We start from the raw sequence: 9,764 nt of genomic DNA on the forward strand, positions 1-9,764 counted from the left end.
AAGAGACCTTGGTCTCAGCATTGACTTCCTGTCTAAATAAAGACACCTTGGTCTCAGCATTGACTCCCTGTCTAAATAAAGACACCTTGGTCTCAGCATTGACTCCCTGTCTAAATGAAGACACCTTGGTCTCAGCATTGACTCCCTGTCTAAATGAAGACACCTTGGTCTCAGCATTGACTCCCTGTCTAAATAAAGACACCTTGGTCTCAGCATTGACTCCCTGTCTAAATAAAGAGACCTTGGTCTCAGCATTGACTCCCTGTCTAAATGAAGACACCATGGTCTCAGCATTGACTCCCTGTCTAAATGAAGACACCTTGGTCTCAGCATTGACTCCCTGTCTAAATGAAGACACCATGGTCTCAGCATTGACTCCCTGTCTAAATGAAGACATCTTGGTCTCAGCATTGACTCCCTGTCTAAATAAAGACATCTTGGTCTCAGCATTGACTCCCTGTCTAAATGAAGACACTTTGGTCTCAGCATTGACTCCCTGTCTAAATGAAGACACCTTGGTCTCAGCATTGACTCCCTGTCTAAATAAAAATGACCTTGGTCTCAGCATTGACTCCCTGTCTAAATGAAGACACCTTGGTCTCAGCATTGACTCCCTGTCTAAATGAAGACACCTTGGTCTCAGCATTGACTCCCTGTCTAAATGAAGACACCTTGGTCTCAGCATTGACTCCCTGTCTAAATGAAGACACCTTGGTCTCAGCATTGACTCCCTGTCTAAATGAAGACATCTTGGTCTCAGCATTGACACCCTGTCTAAATAAAATGACCTTGGTCTCAGCATTGACTCCCTGTCTAAATGAAGACACCTTGGTCTCAGCATTGACTCCCTGTCTAAATAAAGACACCTTGGTCTCAGCACTGACTCCCTGTCTAAATGAAGACACCTTGGTCTCAACATTGACTCCCTGTCTAAATGAAGACACCTTGGTCTCAGCATTGACTCCCTGTCTAAATAAAATGACCTTGGTCTCAGCATTGACTCCCTGTCTAAATAAAATGACCTTGGTCTCAGCATTGACTCCCTGTCTAAATAAAGACACCTTGGTCTCAGCATTGACTCCCTGTCTAAATGAAGACACCTTGGTCTCAGCATTGACTCCCTGTCTAAATAAAATGACCTTGGTCTCAGCATTGACTCCCTGTCTAAATAAAGACACCTTGGTCACAGCATTGACTCCCTGTCTAAATAAAGGTTAAATAAAACATCAAGCACAGCTATTTCAAACCAGATTTAAACCCAGGTCTGGTGTGAACTGTTGAACCGTATCTTTTTTTTTTTAGCCTTTAACACAATCTGAGAAAAACAACTCTCTCTCAAGGTTGGTACGGGAAAAAAAATGTATGAAAAGTATGCATTCCCTACTGTAAGTCGCTCTGGATAAGAGCGTCTGCTAAATGACTTAAATGTAATGTAAAAATGTTGTATGTTCAAAACAGCATGTGTGAACGGTTCAGAGCAAAAGGACGGAACACAAAGAGAAAAACAGCTACTGCATTGTGTTGTAGGCTTCCCACGTCTCTGCCACTTAACCTCCGAGCAATCTGTCTTTCCCTCTCCCGGGCTAAAAGCTACAGTAAATCAAATGCTAGCCTGTAGCGTGGTCAGACCGGGGCTCTTAAGATTCTAGGCCGAGATATAAAGAGGATGCAGAATGCCAGAAAGCTGTCATTTCTTCCCTCTCTTCTTCTCTTCGCCTCTCCTCTCTTTCGCTCTTCTGTGGTAGAATTCAAAACCGGGTGGTAGGAGGTAGAAAAGATTTGACACTGTAGCTTCAAACTTCTCGGAAACAAATACAAGTCCTCCTTACCCACACCTACATTGGTGTTCTCTCTCTTTCTCTCTCTCTCTCTCTCTTCATTCTCCAAGAGCCCCTTCACAGTCCCCCCCCCTTTCTGCAAGCTGTTGGCATCCAGTTGCTACCGCCAGTCCAAGTTCCAGACCCTGGCCTACTGGGCCCACCGTGGTTCCCAGGCCCTTGACTACTCTGTGACTGCTCTTCCATCCTACTAGGCCCTCCAACAAAGGCTTCATGTTTTCACATTTTAAAGGCAGGAGGTGATGAAAGAGATTAAGGGGATATAGAGGGTACCTCCTTGTTTCTTTACAAGGAAACCTCCTGTAAGGGCTTCCAAGCAAATAACCCCACTTTGCTTTACCTCCCCCTGGGTCCTTTTCATTAGGACGAAACGTAGCAACACTTTTTGCAACAGAAAATACAAACGAGCAAGTTCAGGTGTTGCCTTCTGTTTCAGTAAGTTTTTCTTTTGTTTAGTGTCTAATGAATAGGAGTGTGGTTTTAAAGCCAGGATGTCACCTGGCTGTTCTTATGGCTCCCTGTGATGCAAGGCTGTCTGGTGAATAAGAAACGCACATTTTTGTTTTCCGTTGCAAGACATTTTAAAACATTATCTGTGCCCTAATGAACACTACCCCGGGTCTTTATTCATCAAGGCCTAGTGGTTTCCTCTCGAGTGTGGCGTCTCCGTGAATGAGGGCTCAAACTGGGAGAACAGTGCATTTCAGCTCTTTCTGTGTCATTTTAGGACTGCAGACCTACCAAGAACTACCAAGACCTGTAGCCTCTAGCCTAAATTGTTCTGTAGGACTAAAGTTAGCCTTTTTCCATTTGCTAAAGACAGACAGACAGGCAGGCAGACATCACCCACAGCTAGACCCTCATTATAGTCTTGATCACATGCAGTCTTGTTCTGGAGAGAGAGAGAGAGAGAGAGAGAGAGAGATGTGTGCTTGGTCTAACGTTTTTATATAAGGTCATAAAGTTGTGTGTTTCCTGGTCCTCCTCTAATTGCAGTGTGTGAGTGATTTAATGAGGGGACCTCTCTTTAATGAAGGACTGTATGAATTAGTGCTGCTCTCCATTCTGTGCCTCTTTAGCCTGTAGATTGAGAGCAATCATGATTATTATCATTGAAAGAGATCATTTCCATTTCCAAACTGCTACAAACATTTTTATATAAAAGACAACAAGTCTATTTCGACCCTTATTTCCAATGAGCACCTTTTCAGACCATTTCTATATTTTTGACAGAGGCAAAGCAACTCTCCCTATTTTCTCTTTTACTCAGTAACTTCCTCAACTTTCAAAGAGCAGTTTAGGCTACAGCATTGACTCTGGATGCTGGCTCAGCTTTCAAAGAGCAGTTTAGGCTACAGCATTTACTCTGGATGCTGGCTCAGCTTTCAAAGAGCGGTTTAGGCTACAGCATTTACTCTGGATGCTGGCTCAGCTTTCAAAGAGCAGTTTAGGCTACAGCATTTACTCTGGATGCTGGCTCAGCTTTCAAAGAGCGGTTTAGGCTACAGCATTTACTCTGGATGCTGGCTCAGCTTTCAAAGAGCGGTTTAGGCTACAGCATTTACTCTGGATGCTGGCTCAGCTTTCAAAAAGCGGTTTAGGCTACAGCATTTACTCTGGATGCTGGCTCAGCTTTCAAAGAGCGGTTTAGGCTACAGCATTGACTCTGGATGCTGGCTCAGCTTTCAAAGAGCGGTTTAGGCTACAGCATTTACTCTGGATGCTGGCTCAGCTTTCAAAGAGCGGTTTAGGCTACAGCATTTACTCTGGATGCTGGCTCAGCTTTCAAAGAGCGGTTTAGGCTACAGCATTTACTCTGGATGCTGGCTCAGCTTTCAAAGAGCGGCTTAGGCTACAGCATTTACTCTGGATGCTGGCTCAGCTTTCAAAGAGCGGTTTAGGCTACAGCATTTACTCTGGATGCTGGCTCAGCTTTCAAAGAGCGGTTTAGGCTACAGCATTGACTCTGGATGCTGGCTCGGCCTCTCTGTTGAAAAGGTTACGTCCCAATTTTAAGGATGGCTATTTGAAATTATTTTCCTATTTGAATAACATCAGCATGACATTTTCTGGATACCCGGACAGTCAACATTTTTATGACGCAAATACACATGGCAGAGGTAAACAGGACGGACTGCTTTTCACTGGTAGTTTTGACTAACAGTGAAAGCAAAGTCAGATTTTCACCGTGACAGAACTGATTCTGATCTGTGTCAGGTCTTGTGGAAACTCTGTTAGGTATGCGCATGTAATTGCTATTTAAAGGTGGGAAGATTATAAGCTGACTGCAAGGCTAAATGTACAGCGGTAGTTCAACACAAGGTTAAAAAAAAACTACAATCAAAAGTTTGTTTTTAAATTAAGCATTTCAAAAGTCATGGTATATCTTTGTAGGTAGCAATGTCACTAGGATAATTAAAATGTAATTCAGACAAAGCTTTTTCATTGTCAAAATACTCAGTCAAGTAGTTGAATACTAACGTCTGTTCGGATATTTGATTCATCGGTTAACCGTGTCTGTCCCTAGTCCCAATGTCTCCTTTCAGGTATATGAAAACTCCCCGCCCATGCCTACACCAATCCAATGAGTTTAAAATGTGTTGGAAGTAGTGAACGAGACCACAGTTCAGGAGGAAGGAGAGATAATTGGGACGTAACCTTAGTTGAGAGCTCTAGTGTTAGTGTATCAGCTGGTTAGGTAAAGGAAGCCATAAACTCTCAATAATTCCCGAGACTGGAGACAAAGGCTCATGTTCACTGCTGGGTGTCGATAAAAGGTAGCATTAGGCTGCCCTTGGAGGCATTACCTCCCCACACACACACAAGCAGGTGCCGCACACAGACACACACACACATACCTTCTCCCACATCCGTCATTAGTGGTTGTGACAGAGACAGTCGAATCAAATAAGTTGAGAGGAAGGCGTAGTGCCCCCCCCACCCGGCCCTCGCTGTGTTCCCATCAGCGCCAGTTCACTGAAGCTCCCCTCAGTCTCCCCCTCTGTGTACGAGGATAAGTAGCTCTGAAGAAGGGACGCTATATGACTGCCTGGGTCGTATTCATTATTAGGCACCAAACAGAGGAAAGCGGACTGAAAAAGGAAGGGACCACCTGAACTTAATTTTCCGTTGCAGAACGTTTTGCTACCGTGTGCCCTAATGAATACAACCCAGTTCTAACGGGATGATGTAGCCCTAATGAATACGACCCAGTCCTAACGGGATGGTGTAGCCTTAATGAATACGACCCAGTGCTAACGGGATGTAGCCCTAATGAATACGACCCAGTCCTAACGGGATGTAGCCCTAATGAATACGACCCAGTCCTAACGGGATGGTGTAGCCTTAATGAATACGACCCAGTCCTAACGGGATGGTGTAGCCTTAATGAATACGACCCAGTCCTAACGGGATGGTGTAGCCTTAATGAATACGACCCAGTCCTAACTGGAGGATGTAGCCCTAATGAATACGACCCAGTCCTAACGGGATGATGTAGCCTTAATGAATACGACCCAGTCCTAACGGGATGATGTAGCCTTAATGAATACGACCCAGTCCTAACGGGATGGTGTAGCCTTAATGAATACGACCCAGTCCTAACGGGATGATGTAGCCTTAATGAATACGACCCAGTCCTAACGGGATGGTGTAGCCTTAATGAATACGACCCAGTCCTAACTGGAGGATGTAGCCCTAATGAATACGACCCAGTCCTAACGGGATGATGTAGCCCTAATGAATACGACCCACTCCTAACGGGATGATGTAGCCCTAATGAATACGACCCAGTGCTAACGGGATGTAGCCCTAATGAATACGACCCAGTCCTAACGGGATGTAGCCCTAATGAATACGACCCAGTCCTAACGGGATGTAGCCCTAATGAATACGACCCAGTCCTAACGGGAGGATGTAGCCCTAATGAATACGACCCAGTCCTAACGGGAGGATGTAGCCCTAATGAATACGACCCAGTCCTAACGGGATGATGTAGCCCTAATGAATACGACCCAGTCCTAACGGGATGATGTAGCCCTAATGAATACGACCCAGTCCTAACGGGATGATGTAGCCTTAATGAATACGACCCAGTCCTAACGGGATGATGTAGCCCTAATGAATACGACCCAGTCCTAACGGGAGGATGTAGCCCTAATGAATACGACCCAGTCCTAACGGGATGATGTAGCCCTAATGAATACGACCCAGTCCTAACGGGATGGTGTAGCCTTAATGAATACGACCCAGTCCTAACGGGATGATGTAGCCTTAATGAATACGACCCAGTCCTAACGGGATGATGTAGCCCTAATGAATACGACCCAGTCCTAACGGGAGGATGTAGCCCTAATGAATACGACCCAGTCCTAACTGGAGGATGTAGCCCTAATGAATACGACCCAGTCCTAACGGGATGACTCATGCTGACTTGCCCATTGACACTCATTAGGCTAAGCTCGGGTCCCTCGAACCGTAATATACAAGGTTACTTATCTTCTCTTGTCCCGCGGCCCAGCAACTGCTAGCATCAGTTAGGGGTCATTAGCCACACGGCCTGGAATAAATGGCCTCTGATCGTATCGGCGCTAACCTCCAGCACAGTTGTTTTTGCACATTTCGTAGCCGAGGAGGAAAGGACAGAGGGGGACTTCTCGCTCTCTTCTGCTCTCTTGGCTTCCTTATTTTCTACTCTTCTTCTCTTCACCATAAAGGTTCTTTGGCTGTCCCTGTAGGTAACAAAACATTCAGGAGCGAGGTGGCCAGAGGATCATAGGGTTTTGATCTGGCAGAGAGGCATTGATACGGGTCCTGCCTACCCCTCGACTCTATGAATATTACCAGTTTAAAACTACAGGCCTCTGAAAGGCACTGCAGCAGTGTATTCACAACAGCAGCTCCTTTTTTTTGTTGCAGACACTCCTTCATTACGACGTCTCTGTTCCCTCCTTTCTCTCCTTTCATCTCCGGCTCTTCCTCTGTCTGCGCATGGCTTGATATAGAGCTTTTTTTTTACTCAGGTCTTTGAAGTCAAAAGGATTTGAGTGTGTCGGTGTGTTTTCCCGACTATCTCTGTAGACTGAGCACATAACCTCAGCTTGAGTTCAATGTTGTTGTCGATGGGTAACGTTTACTTGTTGTTTAGGAGCCATTTTAATACAGTGCAACTTAAATGAATAGTCAGTGTAAACAAAGCCACGATAATGATAACATCCATAAGTATGCATAACAACTAGGGCTGTGGCGGTCATAAAATGTCGTCAGCCGGTGATTGGCAAGCAAATAACTGCCAGTCTCATGGTAATTGACCGTTAATTAACATAAACACGTTTAGTTTCCTGCATAGCCTACAAGCCACTGATGCAGACCTTTGGAACATCAGTGGCTTATTTAGTTTAGACGGGTCTAAAGAAACATGACACGAAGAACATGTAGTCTATTTCAAAATAACAGAATAGCATACTCTGAGTTGTCCTTATGTTACGTCCTGATCTGGCTGTGCCAAATGGCTGTGGGCTACACTAGTTCATTTAGCAGACAAGATTTGCTTAGAATTCTGTGGCATACTTTTTTTTAAATTATTTTATAGTATGAAGAATACAATTGAACATAGCTGATTAAAATAGAAAGGATTTGGCTCCCAAACGATTTCCAAGGGAGTTCGAACATGCAGGTATTCTGTGTTGAGCAGTTAACAATAAACCACGTCCTCATATCTGCTTAATTTATAGTTCCTTATGTAACTTTAGTTGTGATACAAATGTTGGGCTATATGTTTCAATTTTTAATACATTCTAAGGCTGCATGACTCTAATGATGATTTGAAAAAAGTCACATGAAAGGCATGAGCTCTGCTTTGTTTAATTGTGCAGGCTGTACACACTTCATCAGTCTCTCATTCACAATTTGACAAGCACTTGATAATATTCTCACCAGGCCTCGAATATCCTGGTGGCATCCCCTTTGTGTGGCCGTAATGGCCCCTAAAATATCCATGCCTTTTGCAGCCAAAGTGGCCGTTGTACCCTTGGGCTGATTTATAATTCCCTTCTCCAGGCTGCCATAACCACCTCTCACTCACATGGACCTCTCCGGTATCTAAATTCTTATTAGCCAATGCCCATCATGTGATCGAGTCCTTATCACAGCTAAGAAGTAGGCTACAGGTGAAGACAGAGACATCGAGGACACAACTGTGCGCCCCTCTTATTGAATTCCGAGAAGCATATTCATGTTAGTAGAACCGCGTACTTTTCGTCAGCCAACAAGATGAGTAGGCCTAACAAACAGCAAAAGCACTAGCCTATGTCAATCTACTATCCCCCATAATACAAAAGTTTACCTGTTCTATTGGTCAACTTGTCCTTCTGTGCATTAAATAAATATTCCAAATAAAAAGCTGGACAGTTCTGGGATGTGATAGATCCCAAATTAATACAACCACTAGCATCAAAAACCCTTTTTAAAAGCACTGAGGCTGCTGCAACAGATCAGAACATTTAGCTTATAACGTTAATAAACTATTAGCTCTTGATATGACTTCATATAAAGACGTATCCCACTGGGCATACACTGGTTGAATCAACGTTGTTTCCATGTCATTTCAATGAAATTACACTGAACCAACATGGAATAGACGTTAAATTGACGTCTGTGCCCTGTGGGATATTGCTGAGTGAGGATTGGTTTCCTAGTGAACTAGTGAACTTTCTAGATGTGCTGTAAGTAGAATGGCACAAGAGGATGAAGACTGTTAGACTGGTGAGAGGAGGGGGGTTGTTTGAATTACAGCACTGTGTTAGTTTACTACACACGTTATGAGTCGTTTGGGAGCCGTTCATTTGGCTCCCAAATGACTCTTTGTTGAAAATGCTTAAAATTTGACTTGGACCATGATTTATGATCTCCAATGGAAAACCCTAAAAGTAGAGTGCCATTGTCAGAATGTGAAATGCGCGTTCAAGTACATTTCTACCTGGCCAAATGATTTGATGACCTGCAAAAAAGTAATTTTTCTTTTAACACACTGCAAAAATGTGTGTGGACCAGAATGACTTGTTCTTCCCACTATTTATTGTTTCTGCAGTGAGGATTCACCCTCTTCAGAGATTGATTTTGTAACTTATCAGCAGATAATTGTTGTTTGGAGTGCAAAAAGCAGAAGTAGCAGCATTCAAATCAGGGAGCCAAATAAACAGCTCTTTCACTATTTAGTCACCAGAGAGCAGATCTTTATTGTGCCTAGTTGTTAGAGAGGGCATGACTACGTGGGTGGTCCCCGTGTTTTTACTGAAGTGTGCAGCACATGTATCTGCTAATGAGGGAATAAATTGGCGAGTCTCTGTGCCGTGTCTGTCCTAATGAAGAATGCCCTCCCTGGTTTCAGCAAGCCCGTCTGTCTGCTCATTGATGCTTGGAGTTAGAGAGAAGGATAGAGGGCAGGAGAGAGGGAGGGAAGAGAGGGAACGGGAGGGAAGAGAGGGAACGGGAGGGGAGAGAGGGAACGGGAGGGGAGAGAGGGAACGGGAGGGGAGAGAGGGAACGGGCGGGAAGAGAGGGAACGGGCGGGGAGAGAGGGAACGGGTGGGAAGAAAGAGAGGGAACGGGCGTGAAGAAAGAGAGGGAACGGGCGGGGAGAGAGGGAACGGGAGGGAGAGAGGGGGAGAGAATAAATGACTCATTTTTAAAGTCACGGGAATAACGGACTCATTTTTCCCTCCTGCTCTCATCTCAGCTATAGCAGGCCTGCCAACATCCCAGTCATATTTAACTTCAAAGTGAGGTATGAACAATCGAGGCAATTTCTCACAAACTCAGGGTCAATCACAGTTCTTTCTCTGTGAATGCAATTCCATTTAAGTAGTTTGGGTGCTGTATTTCAGCATGTATTGTAACCTTCCAGATTTTGGGAGGTTAAATGTTTTA

Source organism: Salmo salar, chromosome ssa16 (assembly GCF_905237065.1).
Source record: "Salmo salar chromosome ssa16, Ssal_v3.1, whole genome shotgun sequence".
NCBI lineage: Eukaryota > Metazoa > Chordata > Actinopteri > Salmoniformes > Salmonidae > Salmo > Salmo salar.